The following is a 22,080-nucleotide window of genomic DNA, read 5'->3' as shown; positions in this document are numbered from 1 at the left end:
AGGGTAACCCAGCTCAACTTCCGTCATGTGACTGCAAGCAATCAAGGATGCTTCAGGACAGCTGAGTCATCATTTCATGGGCTGGGGAACAAGCAAGTCAGAACGGCCTTCTGGGGACAGTATCACAGACCCCAGCAACACAACACCCTGAAAAGGATATATGGAACCTCCTGGCTTTTTTCTCTTCTGTTAAACAACTTCAGAGATACATTTTCTCTTTCTCTGAGCTGTTTGGTGTCTGCCTTACAGTTAGTCCTCAGTCATCTGAACATTTGGTAGGTAGCTTCTAAAGTAAGGAAAATTTTCTAGCACAGTCATTGAAATTTTCACTGTAGGATAGTGAAAATTAGGATAGTACATTTTGTCATTTAAGTAGGAGATACATCAAGTTTCTCTGATTTAAATCCGGAACAAATATGGGTCAAAGATAGAAGTAAATTCCAAAAAATCAAAAGTTCAAATTTCAGAGACAGAATATAATCCTATCTTGAATGAGACCTGTGTGCTGTATTTCTATAGCTGACATGGGGGTTCTGTTTTACCAGTCCTTTAATACAGTGCCTATATACATTCTCATGCCAACATCATCCCCTGGAATGCAACTGGTTTGTATTTGCTTTTCTGTCAGGCCCAGGGAACAGTATGGAAATGTCATAGTTTCAGCTGCAGCAACAATGTATGAAGAGGAAACACTATAAAGAGGAACAAAGAGGTGGGTGATGAAAGATGAGGTGCTCGGCAGAGCTGCAAAGAGCCCTGAAAATGCATCTGCAGAGTAGGTGTAAGAAGCCACATGATAAGATAAAGTGAACAGTGTGAGGTAAAGAAGTACAGTTATTAAAGAAGCAGAGATAAAAAGAAGATAATTTAGAAAATTAATTAAATATCCTAGGGGTTAGACTGGAGGAGGGGGAAGAAAGAAACCTCTAGAGTAAAACAAAAAAAAAACCAAAAAAAAAAAAGGAAAATAAGAGGAGGTGGAGGTAAATAACAGCTGTGGAAAAGGTTGGGAGTACTGATGATTATTAGGTAGGCTTTTTTTAATTTTGTGCCAGGCTCTGTAAATCTTCCCTTTTACCCTGAACACAGAGGTGTGGAAACTTGAATTCAAAAGTTTGGATACTTTTCCAGATCTTACCTAAATCATATAAACCTCCTTGTATGTAGTATAACTTAGCCAGAAATAACTTAAGAACTCCTTTTTTTGTTGTTTTTTTCCTGATGCTACTTAGCACAGCTGGATGGATTATTCATCCTCAGTAATACTGATGGTAAATACAACCTTTTTCTCCTAGAGAATCCTTTGTGAGTAGGCTTTAAGTCTGATCTCCAAAATGTGAAATGCCTCTTGATCCCGTTGATTCCTCTGAGCCTTTTTTTTTAATGTACCTCCTGCCTGAAATTAGTATTTGCACAAGCTAGGTGAGTAGACTCTAACCTTTGTCAGCATCATTAAAGGCGGTCCACATTTGACTACAATCAGAACATGAGAAAATTTGTACGTGAGCAGTCTCAGTCCTTCACATTTTCTTTCATAGGCTGTGCTGTAAATGTTACTTGGGTGTAACTGATACCTGCCTGAGTCTGCAGAGAGCCTGGGGCTGCAGAGCTGTGATGGCACTCTGCTTCAAGAGGAGTTAACTTACTTGGTTTTAAGCATCAACATTAAGTTTCTTTCTACACTGTTCAAAGCATGTTTAGGAAGGAGGGGAAGCATCTGAACACACAGATCCATACAGATTTCTCTGAGCCTCTGTTCTCTTCGGTATGCTTTTAATAACACCATGGGAGGGGTGAAGAGTGCAATTGTTCCTATTTTCCTAAAGAGAGGGTTCAACTTTCAAAGGTTTGGGAAATGCCAACATGGGGGTTCAGATACTGCGCAGTTTAAGTATTCACTGCCTCCTAGTTGGAGCATGTTATTGGTTAGCTAAGTCACGGGATATTCTTCCAGCTCACTAATTGGGTTAGTGTATCCTTTTAAACACAGGAATAATGAACGCTCTTGTTTGTAAAGGAGTAGCCTCGTTCGCATGCAAATACGGGTATTCACACAAATCAGCCATTCCTCAAACCTCCTCAGGAACAAAAAACTTTCTGTCTGAAACCGCAGGGGCAGCAGATAACAAGGGGCCTTGATATGGAGAGATCAAACAGCCATTTCAAATTCCTGTGAATGTTCATGAATACTGTTGTTCAATATTCATCCAGTTCTGGCTTTTTCTGCATTATGGAAAAGAAAACAGAAAGTTAAAATAGGATGTAAAGGAATGAAGAATATGAAATGGTAGTGCTTTTAGAACCAATTAACATTTTGACGTAGCTGCATTCAGGTTTTGCCTTACTTTTGAAAGACAAAATATTGTTTAAAAAATAACGTAAAAATAGTTTTTGGAATTCAATGTTTGTTCAAAATGGACATAGCTCAAGCCCAAAGAATAGATCCAATAAACATGAGGTAATCCATAATTTCAGATGCCTGAAATATCAAGATATACTGTATCTAAGCAGATGAGAAATAAGACTTGCCATCTGAAGTTTTACCAGAAATTCTTTGCCAGCTCTCCAAGACTCCTCAAAGGATGAGTTATGTCCTCATCTGGCTATAAAAATAGCTGCTTAGCCATAAAGTATTATACAAAAGTAAATGAAAAGAAAAGAGCCTTGCAAAGAGTGACAGCTCCAAGGGTAACTTGGCACCCTTTCCTCACTCTGTTTTTATAGCTGTAGGAATTCCTTATTACTTTTTCTCAAGCTGTCATCAGAGCAACAGAACCCGCTGTTATTTGGGTTTCTCTTCTCTTCAGATGGAAAGAAAGGGATGTAATAAAGGCAGGTCATGAGCAATAGGTTGTAATCTATCCACAAAATGGCCCCACCTTGCTATTTGTTCCCTTGTATTGTGTTCGAACAGACTCCCAGTAAATATGTCTGCTTCACATTGATCATCTCTGATAGTAGCATCCCTAATAGTGGCTCCATCTTGACAGAAAAATGGTAAGTGCCATTGTGCTCCAATGTTTTTGTCTCTTTCTACAGCCACTGCAAAACAAAGCTGTTAATTTATCTGATGAAAGACATGATGGTGAATGTTATGTAAAACCCAGATGTTTCCCCACTGATTTCTTAAATAGGAGCACATAATTGTGATGATTAGAAGGCCATTAATCCAAACTACTTGGAAGCAAAAGAGAAAGAAGACCTCAGCTTACACTTTCACTGTGACAAGCTTCTGTGCCTAAGAAGTCTGTCGTTCTGCTCCCTGTTTTACAAACCTAACCAGTCAAATAATTCCCCCAGTTCTTCTCCATCTGTTTTCTCACAACACTGTTAACATTCACTTAAATAAGCATAGCAGCATTAACCTTTTGAACTCTTTGTCTCTCAACTCTGCTCAGATCAGATTTGTGGTCTAGAAAGTTGACTCTTCCCTCAAGTTTGACAGATTTTCTTATTATCCCCTGCTGACTTGTAGAGAATTGCACTGGCTCAATTCCTGAGGCACCTACAAGTTTCAGATGGACTCAGCCTCTCTGGCTGATTGCCTGTCATGAGAAGCACCAGTGGTATGCTTCTCATTTTAGTTTATTCCTTTCCTTTCAACAAATGTAATTAATTCTTTTGCACCCCCGTTCCCTTCTTTTTAGCAGGTCTTGCATATCACATTTTCATCCTCAATCCAAAGACTACTTCAAAAAATCTATCATCAAGAAAAGAAATTGACAATACACATAACAGCAAGTGCATTAATATGTGCTTTATAAGATCTGACTTTACTGATTCTGCCTACAGTAAATTGTATATAAATCACATAAACCATTACCTCTTTGACTCAATCTTCCTATTTGCATAAGTACTACTAGTACTGATAACTAAGGCTGATAGGTTAGACTTAGATAGACTAAAATGTTGATGAAAATGTCTGCTCTTCATGCATGAAAACTGTGGAAGGAACTATGACCCTTTTCTAGAATACAGCTGAAGCTTTGGATAGTGCCATTCAACACAGAGGCTGATAAGTAGCTAAAAGAAAAGCACATAAAAAACTAGTTTGGATTAAAAAAATTAAATGCAATGGTGAATATCCAGCAACAGTCCAGGTATTAATTTTTAACCCCTAATGCAAATATGACTTAGGTCAGCCACTTCTAACTGCCATAGGTTGATTTCTTCTCTTTCACTGGCAGCTGTGCTAATATGAATTACATCACACTACCCATGTGAGTTACCACAAATCAGCTGGCCTCTAGTAAATTGGGGTGAGCTTTAGACCAAGAAAGGGTTTTCTAGATAGGATTGGTGGTGCTGTTTGAATTATGCTCAGACTGAGCCAGAAGTATAAGCACTCAGAAAGCTGTAGGCAAATAGGTATGACCTTGGGAGAATGTTTGAGGGAGGAATAAGATTGGAAAGAATGCTTAGAATATGGAGCAAGGAATTTGTTGTCTGCTCATTTCAGCCCTGTTTGGAAAACACACCTTTGGTATACTTTTACATATTAACAGAAACAAGAATTTGTCATCTGAGGACAACTGTCAAAATAAGGGCTAAACTAAAAAGATAGATCCTAATGCAGTACAATGCATAAACAGTGTAGAAGAAGGGGAAAAAATTAGGAATGTCAATTTTTTAATACAATTATTCAAGTGTAACAATCTACATTTTCTCTGGTGTAAAGTTTATGCTCTAGTTTCTGTAGGTACCACAACAAGCTTTCCCCTGCTCCCTGGCTTGTTCTCCTGAGAAAAAGCTGTGAGAAGGACTGTACAGAGATAAGAAAGGCCAAAATTACAGACAAGGCTGAGCTTGCTTAGGTGGCATCATCTATAACTCAAGGATTTAGCAGGGAAAACACAAATATAGACAGGAATAGGATTACTGCAGTGTAGTACCAGACAGGAGTCCCAGGCTGAGCATATCATCATTAGTGTTATCGCTGGAGAGAGTGACATCTCTCTGGTGCTTTAGGGAATGCCAAACACTGGTCCAGACAGCAGCAACTCTTAGGTTGACACATTCATCAGGGTGATGAGCATGTAAGTGCTTAGCCTAACACTTAGTGATTCCTAGCTATCTTTTTTTGAGGTTTTTGTTTTCCTGTGAGCAACTGCTTTAACTGCAATGAACTGCATAAATTATCCTTGTAGAAAATCTTTGCATTTCTCTAAGATGCCTGAACAAGCCAACGAGAGAGAACTGTAAGAATGACAAAGAACAGAGAAAGAGCAGTGTTATGACTTCAGTGTTGGCCCACTATACACAGCATTCCATAGAATAGTGCTGCAACACTTCAGAAGCAACTGCTCCAACTTCAGTACTTCCCAGCACTGGTATCTGAAGTGGCCCAAGAGGACCTGTTGCAGACCACACTGATTCAATGCCACTTGCACAGACTAGCAGCACAAATGCCACAGTTTAGCCCCTCAAGTGCAGACTACAATCCTGCCCTATTATGCAGAGCTGCTATGATGTGAGTCAGAAAGTGATTCCTCAAGAAGCAGCAAGACAGCTTGCAGGCTGCCATACGACTCTCTGTTGGAGCAACTGACAGGGAAAATCAGACACCAGTTAACTGAGGCACTGATCCAAAGCCCCTTTAAACACCTCGGTGACTCTCCTGGAAATATGTAGAAGCTTTTCAAAAGATTACCCTTAATCTGTCACAGCATGCAAAACAACTTAATACATTTATCTTTTTTTTTTCAGCTAGTGAATTCAAATCCCTCTGCAACAATTTTACTAGCAAGTCAAACTTTTCCTACCCCGCAAATGTCTGTCCTAATTATGCAAAAGGTGAGTCCTTTTGTTACTGACTTGCCCTGCAAATGCCAATCCTTCTGTCAGTGGGTGTTTTGCTACTGAATCCAAGTGCAGTAGCTCTGAGGGATCACTGGTCTTTGTGTCTCTTTGAAATCTTGGTTTATACTACCATGTTTGATGTAGTCACCTCTCAAGCACCGGCTGAGTCACCCTCAAGCACCAGTTCAGGTCAACAGACACAAGCTTGCTTCTTAACCTGGACCCAATGCACCATGGATTTCTTTTAACCATTTAACATCTTTTCTTCTCATGTTATGTTGAATGTTGGTCTTCTCAGCAAAGTAAATGAACTGTCTTTTGTGCTTTTTGTGATGATTTTCCATTTGTGCTTTTAACAGCAAATCAGCCCTGTCAGGCTTGTAAAAATATTTGAGACATGGTGCAATGGAAATCTATTTTGTCTTTCATTTTGTATCCTGTTTTCCTGAAAGTATCAATATTTGCTTTTCAGCCATACTGTTTGGGTATTAGTGTATTTCCTTCACCATCCTCAAAAGCTGATTATTCTAATACAGCTCAGGAAAAGTCTAGTATTTTACTTGTTTCAAGTCAGAAATACACAGTTTTATTATTAAAAATTCTGTTAGATCATTTGGCATTAGATATATTCAAATCAAAGTCACCTTAATACTAAAAATCAAATTGTCAGATATTAAGTGCTCTGGCTAGTAACTATTAAAGAGCAGTAGTTGCTCTGGAGTAAGTGCACATTTCTCAGTGGCTAGATATAATTTTGAAGTGCTTATTATCCATCTAAGCATAGAATTTTTAAATACCTTGTTCAATTATATCCATTCTATTACATCCATTCTTTCAGCAATTTCCTTTTCAAATTAGATTTGTGCTAGGTTTCTCTCCCTTAAAGCAGTGAACCAGAGAACTGCAGTAGCCTCTATTGCCTATCATACCATATTTAACCTTATACATGCATTAGATACAGATAAGCATCTTGGTGGAGAAGCTTGTGTTTTGTAGAATTTGACAATTTCATTTTAGAAAAACTAAATCAATATACCCCTCATTCTTTAGAAAAAAGAAGTGGATGTTTTCAGTCTTCTCCCTCATAGGCATTATTCTCAAGCTTTACCAGTGTGACTTGGCTAATGGCACCATTGTGATCAGTGTTTTTACAGCATAATGAAAAGTCGGTGAATAAAATGGGTTTTTTTCTGTTACATAAATCATTACCTGCAATATGCTAAAATGTGATGGTATGAAACCTTTTCCAGTGTGACAGACCTCTGCAGATTTAAAAATTTAATTTTGAGTTCAAGAACACAGTCTCCAGGAGAGAAGGTGTTCTATTCTGGAAAATTTCTCTAAGTCAGGATGCACACCACTTAGTCCCCTACCAAAAAGAGAGGGTGGGGAGGACACACTAAGGTGCTGTGATTTCCCAGGCATTTCCCTGGGTTCCCTGGTGGCTCTCGAACCATAGTGTTGGCTAAGCTGAGCAGATGTGCTGTGCTCCAGCCCAGGAGGACACAGCAATTAAACTAAGCCCTTATTCTCAGGAACACTGTAAGTGCAGTGAGAACACACAATGAACTCTGAAAATGCCGGTGAGGATATGCTGACACCACTTAGAGGAGGAATTGCTTGGTGGGCCAGCTGAGACAAGGCAAAGTGGGGGCTGAGTGGCACTGGAGGATGGGCCAGCTCCCCTTCACAGGGACTGGGGCCAGGAGGACACCACTGCTCCTCTGGCTGCAGCCCTCTCCTCTGCTTGGCTCAGCTGTTCATGCCTTGGCAGTCACTGCTGCCCCATCTGTAAGTTTTCTGTGCTACAGTGCAAGCAGGAAGGGAGGAGGGCACTGGGGAGAGAGGAGAGTCATGGCAGGACCACCCAGGTACTTTTCCAGGTGAGGGATGAGGGGGAGAAGAATCTGTTTGCCCCGGGACCCAAAACAGCTCTTAGTGTGGGTTCTAATAACACTGCTGGAACAACTAAACCTTCAAAATATTCATAAACATAAGGGTTCATTATTTTTTCTTCTTTTTATTTTATACTTACATTCTTTTTCTTTCCTTCAGTTTTTCGTTCTTCTTTTCTTTCCTTCCTTTTTTCTTTCTTCCTCTTCATCTCTTTATTTTTTCCCATAGTTCTCTCTTTTCTTTTTTTCCCCCATTTTCTTACCTACTCTCTGCCTTTCTTGCTATTTCTCAGTTTATCTGTGTTTCTCTCTCTCTTACGCACACACACAAAGATCCACACAGGCTGCTTCTCCAGAAAACACTACTTTATACTTTGATGGCAGAAAGCATCAAGGAATCTCAATAGCATCAAAAATGGTGCTATTTCACCACCATTTAATTCAGAGATGTTCTCTATAGATAAACTATTTTTAAAGCATGGTTGCATAAAGGGTTCATTGCAAAACAAACCAGAGTGTGCGTTTATAATATCAGTTTTGGGGCAAGAATATTCTTAAAATAGTCCCTCTAAACACTCATAGGCCACGATAAATAAAAGTTTTTGATGACGATTGCACTAAAACAACTTTCCTTTTGCTTAGGGGAAGCATGCATGAAAAGACAGTTTGTTTGGAGTAACTTGATGTAAATTCAAATCCTTTATTATCTCGCAGAAAACTTCATAAAGTAAAATACATAGTACTCAATTACTAGCACATCCTGGAGGCAACAGTACCCTTCTTTTTTTATAAGCTTAAAAGATGTTATTTTTGTGATTTTTTGGTCATTGTGATGATACAATCTAGTCACTAACTTTGGACATAATTAAAAATATTTACAACAGCATAAATTATTGCAGAAACAGGTTAAAAAAAGAGAAGTAGAAAAAAGAACACAATAAAAAACTTCTGAGATATCACTGTCTAATTAGTAGAAATTCCTTCTTTAATATTTTTTCTACTAGCAGAATATTTGACCAAAATATTTCATAAATTTGAAAAAAAAAACAACCATGTATTTTATTGGGGGAGTTGTTAAAAACACACCAAAATTACATACTTTGATATATTTTTAATGAAATTATGAAAAAATAAGAAGTGCAGGCCCAAGGCTTTTTTTTTTACTGTAGTAATGTATCTTCCCCAGAGGTGTAGCTTGCTCTCAAAGTTAAAATAAAGGGGTTTTTGACTGAAGAACAAAACACCAGAAAAAGGAATTTATAAAAATGTTCACATTCAACATTAACATGTTCACATTAACATGAATCAGTCTAGAATTGCAAATAACATACTGCTCAGCATCAGTTCAGAAGCAGTAGAGGTATTTGAATCTTCTCCAGTTTAAAGGGCTGGGGCAAATGGTACTTTGAGGTCCTTTCCATAACTGCTTTTCCATAATGCTGTGATCAGAAACATCCATAAACCATTGCCCCATATGACAGCATACTGTCTTCTTTCTTGGAAGACAAATAATGCAATCCTAGTGCCAAGTAATACAATATCTTGGTATTGTCTCATGCTGTTTCTTTTTTCATTTATTGAGCTGGAAGAGACTTTGTTAGTACATCCTACAGTGGCAGGGCAAGACCTGCACAATGGGTGTGTGTTGTCCTGAACCATATATGCTAGAGACCACAGTCTCTCTAGGAAGCCTATTCCAACCTCTTTTGTTTCTTATAGCCATTCTATTTCCTCAGAAGTTGGGAGGGAATATGTTTCACATCTTTCCATCAGTGAGTGATTTTAAACAATTAATCACCACCATTTTGTAGCATCTTTTGCACATTAGAAAACAGTGTAATCATATCCCTCTTTAGTCTTTCTTATTTAAAGCTAAGCAAACTCCATTCCCATCATCACAGGACAGCTATCTAACCTCTTTTTCTTCTTGATACTCTTTTATGGAACCTTGACAGTTTTTCCTGAAGTGTGACAGCTGCATAGGAAGATGAAACTTGGGCTGATGAAACTTAAATTCTAATGGGAAGTAAATAATTACCTGCCCTTTCATGGGCACAATACTCCAATCAGTATATTCCTGAACAGGATTCCTTTTTTCTTTTGCTGTATTTGCACAAAGGATGCTGGAAGATTTTGAGTTTGATGAGTGCTTCTCGTAACATATCACAGTGTCCCACCATCATCATTCTTCAAAGACCATAGTGTAGCACAGACCCAGTGTCTGTTTATGGGCCCAGGAGTCCTGCTAGGTAGAACCTTGTGTGGGTCCCATCCTCATGTGGATTTGACAGTGTCAGGCATGCATACCAGAATCAAAGGAATTTTTCCTGACTGAATAATATTGACATAAATATTATTAAATCTTATTAAGGTGCAATATATATAATTGGTAAGGTAGCCTTCTGCCTTCTTTTTTTATATTAGTCACCAGCTATTTAATCCCTTTTTCATATTTTTATTTCATTTTTTTCCTCTTCCTAGAGATAAAAAAAAATGTTTATTTATATTGGCTTAAGTTTGCAAATTGATTTTCACAGTTTGTCATGACCATCTTGAAAGCTACTACTGTCCTCCAAAGAGTTTGCACATTTTTCAGTTTGTGACACTACTAAATTTCCTCTTAAATCCAAGTTCTTAATTAAACCATGAAGCTGAGCCAAGTCCAGGATAGCCAAGTCACTATTGTTTACTTGGATAACAAGTATTATTTGCAGATAACAAAGCAGACAAAAGTGTTTAGTATGACAGTTTGGGGCACCAAAGGAAAGGTAATGTTCATTGACCATAGATGTTTGGAAGAACTATGTTTGTGCCAATTAAAGAGTCAACAGCCACCTAGCAAGGAAAAGCATGAGGAAAGATGAAAGAGAAAGAGAACTTCAAACCTTGGTAAGAAACTATAAGACCTGAACAGGAGGAAAATCTAGTGAAATAAAATAATAGCAAGAAATAAGAGCAAGAAAACAGCAAAGGGAATTAGAGAAAGACATCCTTAACTGCTGCGCCTCATATGTTCAGCTTGTTTCTATGGTCACAGAATAAGAAGGTCAAATCAGATCAAGTAAAGCAGGGCAGAACTGAACAGCACAATTAGGCCATAGTCAAAAAGTAATTATTTTTCCATCCAGTAGAGATTGCATGTTATTTCTTGGAACTTCATATTATTATCTAAATAATAGATACGAGCCAGAGAAGCAACTGGGAATGAATTGGGGGAAACCAGCTAAAAAGCCACTTGGCTAAATATTATAACATTATCCTTTATATTAAAGCTTAGGTGAATTGGAAAGGCGGACATTGGTGAGCCTTACCATATTTATTTATTTACCAGAAAAATGAAGAATGCAACACAGCACTAAAACAGAGTAGTACTGGAAAATAAATTAAGCTACCAAGACAGGTAATGTTCCCTTTGCTTTACACTCTTAGCATTCTAATCTTTTGACATAATAATTATGATTATGGTATATATCCTATAATATTGATGGTGTTGGTACTTTGGATAACACTAACTCTTTATGGAGCTTTATTTTGACTTCATGACCCTTTTTACCAGCCGTACATTTTTCTCCAGTTTCTTCATGTAATTCACAATGATGCAAGGTCTTCACATAGATTTGTCAGTCATATATCTCTCTAGAGTGGTTCTCATAAGATGACTATTTTGCAGTACTGGAACAAATCCTTGGTAAACTAAATGGCACAGCAGCCTGGAAGTTTGTGGACCTTCTTAAGCTATCCTGCATGGAGATATAACTTAGTGTTAGAAAAGGTGTGCTGGTCTTGGCTGAGGTAGAATTAATTTTCTTCAGAGTAATTGGTATGGGGCTGTGTTTTAGAGTTGTACTGAAACCAGTGTTGATTACATGTAGATGCCTTTTGCTATTGCTGAGCAGCACTTGCTCAGTGTCAAGGCCTTTCCTGCCTTTCACCCTCCTCACCCATGAGCAGGCTGAGAATGCACAAGGGGCTGAGAGGGGACAGAGCTGGGACAGCTGACCCCAAGTGAACAGGGGGACATTTCATACCCTGTCATGCTGAGCATGTGAAGCTGGAGGAAGAAGGAAGAAGCAGTGGCGGGGGGGACGGACACTGACAGTGTCAGTCAAGTCACCGCTACGTGTGAGAAGCCCAGCTTTCCTGGTGATGGCTGAACACCTGCTTGCCCATGGGAAGCAGTGAATTAATTCCTGTGCTTTGTGTGCGTGCATGACTTTCCCATCAAACTGTCTTTCAAACCATGTGTCTTCTCCCTTTTTACTCTCCCAATTCTCTCCCCTATCCCATCAAGAGCAGTGAATGAGCAGCTGAGTGGGGCTGAGCTGCCAGCTGGAGTTATACCATGACAAAAGGTACACCTGTCATTATGGATTCTTTTGGATATATTATCCTTAGTACCATATCTTCATTCATCCTGGCAAGAATCAGTATACAGCACCTGAAATCAGCAGCACCACTCCACTACTGTTGGAAATAAAGCCCAAAGTCATGTGAGTCAGCCTCCCCAGTGAACAATTTTCTTTCTTCAGAAGCCCTAATTACTTTGTGTTATTTACAGCACAGCAGTGGCTACCAAATTCAAGGAAAGTTTAGCAAATCATTCCCACATCAGAGAGAAACCATGCTGTGGTTATACTACATGAGTTACTGTCACCCCAAACTAGCCTTGTATCTGCACCGCACTATCACTCAAAAAAATCACTTCTAAAATGAAAGCAATTCCTTCATTCCATCGCCAGCTCTGGAATCAAGAGGGTTAAAGAAGCTATAATCTATTTCTACCAAGTGAATAGAAAATTAGGATCTTTCACTTTCTTTTTCCCTCCTGCATCCCTAAGAAAAAAATTATTTCACTGGAAATTATGATTTCATCAGCTGAACTGAAAATCAAGAAATAGACCACTTTAAATATTCACACCACCTTGATTAAAGCAGGTCTCTCCAAGCCTTATTATTGCAAAGTGATTGTCAGAATTTCCATTGTAAATCTCTTCCCTCCTTTTCACTGGTTTTGTACTTATGGCTTGGCTACAAGAGCACATTCCAAGCTGGAATTTAGGCTGGCTGATTATTAAAAAGAAAAGAATTTTCCTTTACAAATTGTATTAAAAGAATTATACTATTAATAAAATGTTGACTTTTCAGTATGGGGGAACGGCAGGGTTTGTTTTTTTGTAATATACATATTGGTCAAAAACAGTAACCACAATCTGGTAGAGAAAGTAGAGCTAAAAAATTGACGCATTTCCCCAGATGGCAAAGGAATTCTCTGAGCTGGCAACTCGTTATCCTACTTTAATCTGCTTCATTCCTTTCAGCCTCTGGAATGGAACAAACAGCATGGGACAGGAAGGGATGTAGTTATTCTGATTACAGAAATCAGAGGCCTCACTATCATATCATTCCTAGTCTTTACTATGTTTATTCTCCTGGTAGCTTGTGAAGTAAAGAAATGCTTTTGTTCATTTCAAAGATAAGAAACAAACATAAGAGATTTTCACCTAATAAACTCAAGGTTAAACATCAAGATAGGACCCAGTTCTTTTGTTTGGTGCTTAGGTTACGTTCCAGCTAATAAAATCAGTTGTCCCCAGAGACATATCTATGCACTGAAAATGAACTATAAATGCTGTTAAGTGAGTACCAGCATCACAGCATCCAGTGACATGTTTTTGGCCTGTGCCTGGGCATGGCTCAGAGGTTAGCATTGGCCAGAGACAACTCCTAGCAGGAGAGAAAGGAGAGTTTAATAGCATTGGCATTAGCTGTTCCCTGTCAGCTGGCCAGAGAACAGTCCTAGACATGTTTAATTTGCTACTGCAGAAAAAGACAAAACGGTCAGCACAGCTAGTACAGTGCATGGGAGCCATGGCTTTGTGCTGAATTACATCTGTGTTAGCAGCAGCCTTTCTCAGATTTATGTATGAGAACCCCCTCTCAAACCATCATATTCCTCAGCATTTCCCTGTGGCTGAGAGTGAGGTCTTTACTCCTCTTTCCATCTATGCTAAGGCTCTATTGATTCTACTGATTGCCAGTGTAGCAGCAATTTTTAGAGCAACTATGATAAGCGAAAATTCATGTGTATTAATACATGGGAGGAGGAATGTAACTGCTCAAAGGAATTGGCAAATAAGACCCAGACTGCTTTTTCTGTGCACTCTCTGTAACAACCTTTCATAAGTATTTTATTCTCTCTTAGTAAAGATTCAGTGTTACAGGTCCATAAAATGAAAACATGTGTTCTCTTTAATATGCATTCAGAGTGAAAATCGCTTCACTCACATAAAATCTGATAATTGGACGTTATATAGGGAAAGTCTGAAAAAAGAAATGAAGTATCCTGTGAAGTGGCACTAAAGATGTTTCACAATCCTGACACCAGCCACAAAAATGTCTAAGACATCATCCCCCACTGGCTTGAGTAAGCACTAAATTTTCCTTACATCTGATTGCAAAAACTTTTAGGACACAAATCTACATCTGACTGAAATAAGAAAGAAAAAAAAAAGTAGTCTAAGAGCCTATTATTAATAAAATCCTCTGTTCATTTCTGGTTTGAAAATTATTTTCAAATACTGCTTTTAATTATTAAGCCTGCATGTGATTAAATGGCATTGGTGACATTGACTTAAATATAGCTTGCTGTTCAACCCTTTTTAAAGATCTGCTTTCACAGAGGAGAGAGATGAACTTCTGCTTCCTAAAATACTAGATGCACAGAGAATACTCCCCTTCTTCCCACAAATCTTCACAAGAACTGGATTATTTATCACTGGCCACAAGTGCATGCATCAAAAAGGGATTTTTTGGTTTTATTTTGAATTCTGTGTACACTTAGTTATATACGTTTCATTTAAGCTTTAGCATCCCAATCTACAGACCAGTCAATACTGATGGGAGGCTTTTATCATTCTAAAGAGGTTGAGCCTAACACGGGCTCAAAGACAGCTTTCAAAAGGAACAGAATGAAAGTGATGTCAAATTCAAGCCCACAATTGGCTCCAGAAGACTGCTGGCTTTTTTTCTTCTGTCCTTAACAAGTATAATACTTGTTATATACTTTAAGGTATATAACAAGTAGTATTAAAGTGCCTTAATGTTTAAAACACTAATTTGTTTCAAACTACAGTTTTGAAAGTAGGGGGCTGCAGTTCCTATAATGTCACTGAATTCTTTTTATAATACCACTGTGGAAATATTGATGCAGCAATAACTCTCAGTAGGATTACATTCTGGTGAGAAGCAAAGCAAAATGCCTGAAGTGATCCCACTGTGTGTTAATCACATGGTTAATTTGTTAAATTTGCATTTCATTTGTTTCTGTATCTTGGCAGAAATGTTATTGATAAGGAATTTTCATATTGTTTTGTTCTAGGTTTATGTGTTGTTTTTTTCCTTCTGCCTTCCAAGAGATTCTGCAGTGATCAATCTATTTTCTGTTCATGACTGTCATAATTACTGACTGAGAGTGTAGCTGAGTAAGAAGAGTTAATGATAGGGCATAGTCCTTTGTGTAGTCTCTTGTGTAATTGTTGCTTTTCTGAGTTCGTAGGTTGCATGCAATTTGATTTGGTTTTGATCTTATTTTCTTGCGAAATTGCTTTAAGATAAGCCTTTCAAGCCTTTTGGGGGGAGTTAGGTCTTTCTTCTTTGTTTGATTAATTTTCATCCTCTTGATTTTCTTATTTTCCTTTATAGCAAATGATTGGGGTGAGAATTCTAATATGGGGCCAGGTGGAGAATCCGGCTGTGCTGCTCCCCCTAGCTGTTGAAGAAAAATTGCAGTAGTAATTCTATGACATCAACTCTTAAACGTGCCTGGCACTTCTCTGGCCAGACACCTCACTGAATTAAAACCCATCTCTTTTGAAAGAGAAAAATATTTGCATCAGGACTTAGACACACAGAAAAGACAAAAAAAAAAAGAAATCCTGGGTAGCAACAACTTCAACCCCATGACCTACCCAGAATAATACATCACTCTAAAGGAGAATCTAAAAGTTAAACCAAACATTTCTCACACAGCTTGCAACTCACTGGAGCCACATATGAGAGTATCCTTGGCTAGCTCACAGTCCATCTAAAACGCAGGGTGTTACAAATCGCTTAGAGTAACAGAAGAGAAGAATTGGTGCATGAAATAACGTTGACACTAACTGATTAGATTTCATAGAAAGTATCATTAAATGTCCTACAAAACAGAAAGTTATTGCTTAAGCCAATAGAATCCTATGGAAGTATGTATTGCTTATTACCCTTCACCTGACCTAAAGGATCCATACTTCATTTTGCTTTCTCTCAAAACAGCAACTGGTTTCAGAGACAACTCCAAAAGACGGCACTATATAATTAATTATACCCAGGTATGGAGTTTTGATTGGAGTAAGGTCTTGGATCAAACCTTTTTCAGAGCAGGAAAGGAAAATAAGTTGCAACAACAGAGCCAGTTTCTCTAGGTCTCATAGAGACTTCGGATTCTCTTTTCTTTTTTTTTTTCTCTGCAGGAGGAGTCACATACCCATGAACCTTTTTCTAGACAAACTAAGAGATGACAGTTGCCTCCCTGTTTTGTGTTGACTACAGGAATCTTTTTTGGATAAATACAGGGTTTCATCTTTCACTTGTTCCAGACTTCTCTTGCAATTACTATCACTACTGCTGTCACTGATATTCCTTCTGACACTGACTAATGGATGAGCAAGCAGTTTCCATAAGCAGAACTGTATTCTCAAACAAAAATCTTTTGCACTAAGGAAACCTGGAGATAATCTCACCATTCACTCCTGTGTCTGGAAAGGTGGAAACTGTCAAACTCAAGTCAATATTCAATGCCACAGCATTTCTTCTGCAAGATTGAAAATTAGGAAAACTATATCCTCTAGAAGAAAGGGGAAGAAAAGAGGTTCATCAATGTGTCTACGGCATTTCTTTATCCACAGGTATGACACATGCTTGCAGGAGATACTAGATGCTAAGAGAAATCCATTAAGACCATTCAGGAACTGGAAAAGAGGTTTAGGTGCACAGCAAAGGTCTGCCAGAGGCCCTTGGGAGGGGATAGTAGAATGATAAAGCTGGCTTCTGGGTCCAGCACTAACAGTTCAGTCTAGCTTTTGGTATCAATGCTGAATTGATATCAATACAACTTTCAAAATCTGATGCCACATTGTACCATGACACAGACACAGTGATTGTAGTATCACTGGTGTGTAATCCCTTTTGTCCACATCCAGATGCAAACCAGAAATAAAGTCCTCTCTAACCTGGGTTTCACATAGGTCCCTGTCCAAAGACACCGAAATAAACTCCAAAGCTAAGATGCCAAATTCAGAACTGCAGTCTGGCTAGAACTCAAGGTGGTGGAATAATTCAGACACAAGTCATCTAATCAATCAAAATATTAAAGAAATCCAAACTTTGATCAAAAAAACCTACCTATCAGTCCAATCACAGAGTATTGTATAAAAGGGTCCAAAAAGGTCCAGTATTCTTGATTTGTGAATGCAAAATGTAAAAAAATAAAAATTTTTAAAATTCCACTTTTAGTTGTATTGCCCTCAAAGCAACAAAGCCTGATTAATTTAATCTCTTGTTATTATCAGAGCTACCTGAAAGAATAAAAACAAGGGAACAAACTTTTTGTCCCTGTTCACAGAAAATACAATTAAGGAAGAATTTTTAAGATAAAGCAGTAGAAATATGTCACATTTTAGTCTGCATTGGAAAATGACCTTTAATATCAATAGTAACTATTATTATGATCACTGTGTAATGAAGGATATGCTAAATCAGTATATTGAGAGAAAAAGTGTCCACTGCTTGTGGTCTCATAGCTGTTGTACATAGAAGAAAATGCCCTAAAGAAAACTCTTAAAACATAGTTAATTAACATATAAACCACAAATGTCGGAGTATCATAAATATTCAAGTAGTGATGGATAGTGGGATAAACTAAGAGTGCATGCCGTAAGTTTTTTATCTCCATAGCTATCTTGAGTTGGATATTTACAGTAAATTACAGCTGCACATGCTTTACTCCAGAGCCATACGTTTTATTATTCAACCAGATGTAAGCCATAAAACTGTTTTATCTATTTTGCGGTTCTGCGTAGCACTAATAAAATAAACTACAAATACCTGACTTATAGCTTTGCTGGCATTTTTGCACTCCAGTGAAGTGCAGTGCCAATGCCCCATGCAGTGAAAGTGATCTAAGAAAATCATATGTTCTTCCCATTTCCTATACTTTTATAAGGACCTTAAATATTTGAATGAACTGTGTTGAGCTATAACTTGTTCTTTTATTGTTTTTCATCACATGGGTTATCACCATCACTGATAATTCATTTTTGTTTCCTTCAGGCTGGAAAGAACCTTTTAAGGAGCCTGCACTCTGTCTTGGCATCTACACCATTGATTTTCCTTAAGCATTACAGAGTAGCATCAAATTACTAAAACAATCATATGTCCTAGGAAGGATGTACTAAGTTATATATAAAAAAGATAATCTTGCAATTAACAAGTCATTCCTCCCTCTTTCTTTTTAAATTTTTTTTCATCTATCATATTAAACATTGCGCACAAGAATCAGAAAGTTTGAATTTATCTTGCCACTATTTGGGATTAAGATTCCTTTAAGCACCTGTGAAAGCTGCCCTAAGTGAAAAGAAAAATGTTCTCCATTTATGTCAAGTGTGTTGGAAGACAAATTCAGCTTTCATACAACTGTTTCTGCCAAAAAAAAAAGTGGTCTCAGAGGTTTTAGAATCCTATTTTTGGTGTGGAATGTGACCATAAGCAACACATGGTTAGAAAAGACATAAAGAATATTGTGAAAAGATGGCAAAATGCAGCCAATTTTCAGAAAGTTTTTAGATACACTACTGGTCTTGGACTAATGTGCTGTCTCAAGGTTGTCATGGACCTCTGTTAATAAGTCTCTCTAGCCCAACAACATTCATTTGACTCTCAAAACGCATAACGTTAGCAGACTAATGAGGAACTGAATGCTGAATGTTTATCAAAGGGGACTCTCTTCCATTCCATCCACCTCTTGCATACTTTCAAAGAATTAATCTATTTTAACGAGGGACCCTCTCCCTATTCTATGGCCCCAATTCAATCTCTAAAACAGGGGATTAAATCCAACATTCTGCAAGTTGAAATTAAAGTGGTCTTGGTTGTTTTTCAAGCCACTCTGAGTGTTAATTGGGGCAAAATCTGCAGTTTCTGGATTACTATTCACATTTCGATTAACAGAGAAGGAAAACTTTGCCAGAAGTACCACAAGGACTAAGGAAAATTAAGTCTTTTAACCCTTTTTCAGCATACTGAGCAGGTATCTCTTAGAGGAAGACAATTTAAAGTGATTTGATTTCTTTGTGCAAAATAATAAAGCTGAAGAAAAACAAAGGACTGTGTCATGTTTACCCCTCAAAATCCTTCAGATTTCATTATGATTGATTAAAAATAATTGAGCAGATGTTACAGGCAATAGTGCTTTTAAACCTCTTGTGCTTAGATTTAAATCTGATATAATGCAGATAAAGAAAGTGTGAAAAATTTCCTATCATGGTCCTACAAGTATGTATAAAATGTAGGAACTGTTTAGATACTTCCTTATGTCCAATGCTTTATCATTTTTATGTTGCTGCTGAAAGGATAAAGTCTAAAGTGTGAGTTCCTATGATAAACACATTTTCTTTTGGCTTATGAGTCATAGACAATGTAAAAAGACATTTTCCTCTTAAAAAGCCAATATTGTGAACATCTGGTTCATACCCTTCTTAACAAAATTTGTTCCACTACTCTATTACATATAAACATCTGTCATTTATATCAAGCAGTTGACAAATGCTCTATCTTGAATTCTAAGAAGTGTAGCACTGTATCGTTAAGTATCTTTTTTATACAAAATGAAAACTGTTTGTTTGTGTTGAAGACTGAATTCTACTCAACAGAGATTACTTTTTTATCAAATGAGAAAATGGGTTAAATTCATAACAGTCTTAAATTTTCTTTCTCCTGACAACTGTATGCAATTACTGTAAATCACTCTCCACACAGAAGACGATGGCTTGCTACTGGCTGACACTATGTGGATAGCATTCAGGGAATGGTTTTATCTACCTAAAAGACTGAAAATTTTGAGGAGGCCAGACCCTCAGAGTTTTCCAGATATTCATTGTTTGTGAATTGAATTCTTTTTAAAATGAAGTTTACTGCTGCTTTCTCAACACTATGAGGTTGTTTTGCTCCTTTGCTTTGTTTGAAAGGGATGATCACAGCCATGAGCATGATTCTAGGAAACATTCTTCCTTCAGAGGTGCAGAATAATTTCTGCTTCTCCTTTTCAGAATTTAGAGGCCCACGAAATCAAAACCTGGGGCAGCTATCACTCATTTTTGAAGCATCCCAGCAGAGAATTACAGGCACAATGAGATCGCTTGATTTTTGTTGAGGCCAGACAGCTGTTGTGCGGTCCCCTCTGCACTTGCGGAAAAAGCAACCTCTAATACAAGGGTAGGAAAAAGTCCCAGGAGGCTTCAGCCAGGATCATTATAAGATCCTGTCTCCTTGTGTATTTAAAGTTAGAATTGGGACCAAAATAGGAAAGGCTTTCTGTAATATTGTGATTCATGACCCCAGGAAAAGAATCCAAAATCTAAGTATGGCTTCCAAAACCAGCTGGTTTGAGTAGAGTCCACTGTTAAGAGCAAGTCAAGATGTGTAAATGAGGTGTCTCCTTCTCTCCATTGACTGTACAGACTAAACAGAGAGTCACCTGGCAACAATTAATAGAAAAATGGATTGCATTTCCTAAATGAGGTGCATAAAGTGGGCAGTCTGCACCTGGCTGTATGAGCTTTAAATTTGCCATCTTTTTTTCACGATGTATGAAGCATTTTTCTTAGCTTTGCAGGACAGGCATTGCACAAGACATTTGTAACTAGCTGAAAACAAAGAAACCCTGTGATTCACTGAGAAAAAGGATATTTAGTTAGATGCATGACAGACCCAGAGGCAACTTCAGAGCTGCAAATGCAATTACTGCTGGCCAGAAGCATTTTCTTTTTACTTAGGAAAAAAAAAAAAAAAGTCTGTTCTGATTTGTCTGATTTCTGTCCAGAGGAGAACAACATAAAACAAGTTGACTCTTAGGAGATCTGTAAGATCCTCCCTAAAAAGAGAAAAGGTTTGGAAAGGGTCCTTTTACTACATGTGTAGCATGAAATGATAATTGAGTCATCCTCCTGCCCTTATTAGAATAGAATGAATATTGCTTTTTCATTGCAAGATGGGCAAAAAATATGAAACAATTTGATATGCAGCCTGTACTAACATTGGGAAAGCCAAATCTAGTGTCCTAATGAAATCTATTGCAATATAAAAATTGTGTGTTTATTAATAAGGCAGAACATTATTAGATTTTCTTATTGAACTAGAGCATTTCAAGGCCATTTGGGGCAGGAAGAGAGAGCAATGCCTTTACAGTACATTCTTTGTTTCCTTAACACTGATCACCTGTCATACTTTATTCCCACAGTGGACCTTTTATAGCAATTTGCTATTCTGACCTTTGCATACATTTTTTGCAAGCTTTACTCTGGGACCGTTTAAGTTGGGATGGGTGGGCATATGCTGAGTAGGGTAGCAGTGAGTAAGGAAGGATTAAATTTCAGTTGTGAACTGGCTGCATCTCTTGAACCATTCATTACCAGACTCCCTAACATTCGGGTTTTCAAAAGGTGATGATTTTCTGTGTGGAAAAGGGTATTTTGTTGGCTGGACTCCACTGAAGCATACTTTCAACATTAACTCCCTATTGGCAGCAGTTTCTGCTTATGATTTGTTTTAATGAACACCAGTTTAAACTGGGCTAATCATAAAGTCTGCTGGAGAAAAGTTAAACCCCAGCATACTTTATGCAAGCCTGACCCAACCAGAGATCATGTACTGAAGATGGTTACCATGCAAAAGGACCTTTCTGAGTGCGGGAGTTAAGCCTTTATAGGATATGGTAAGAATACGTAAGGAAAATTAACATTTTTTCATTTATTTTTTTCTTCCTGTTACCTCAGTTCTCCATCCCCCTAATCACTGCACGGACTCACACCTTCTGTCTCTCTGACCCTGTGGATGTCTCCCATTTGCTGTGACCTCTTCTACTCCTACATCCTCCACTGATCTCAGTTCCCTCATGCTCCATTTGCATCCTCTCATCCTGATCACAATGCTCTTCACTGTCCACCAGACATGTGTCTTTTTATCTTCCTCACATATTTCTGTGGTTTCCTAAATCCTCCTTCTCACATCTTACGCCAAACAGCTGGAACAAAAAAAGGGAACAGCTTCTAATTGAAAGCCTCCAATTGTAAATATA

General features: G+C 37.9%; 1 long non-coding RNA gene across 1 annotated transcript; it reads left to right on the top strand.

Moving 5' to 3' along the window:
- The first annotated feature begins 92 nt into the window (after nt 1-92).
- On the top strand, nt 93-11,084 carry LOC135295322 (uncharacterized). Its single transcript, XR_010357368.1, has 4 exons — nt 93-275; nt 629-712; nt 5,707-5,793; nt 11,026-11,084. It is a non-coding gene; the product is annotated as an uncharacterized LOC135295322 (long non-coding RNA).
- The last annotated feature ends 10,996 nt before the right edge of the window (nt 11,085-22,080 follow it).

This window comes from Passer domesticus, chromosome 2 (assembly GCF_036417665.1).
Source record: "Passer domesticus isolate bPasDom1 chromosome 2, bPasDom1.hap1, whole genome shotgun sequence".
NCBI lineage: Eukaryota > Metazoa > Chordata > Aves > Passeriformes > Passeridae > Passer > Passer domesticus.
Note: the sequence above shows the minus strand (reverse complement) of the source record. Positions and strands in the feature narration are given on the sequence as shown.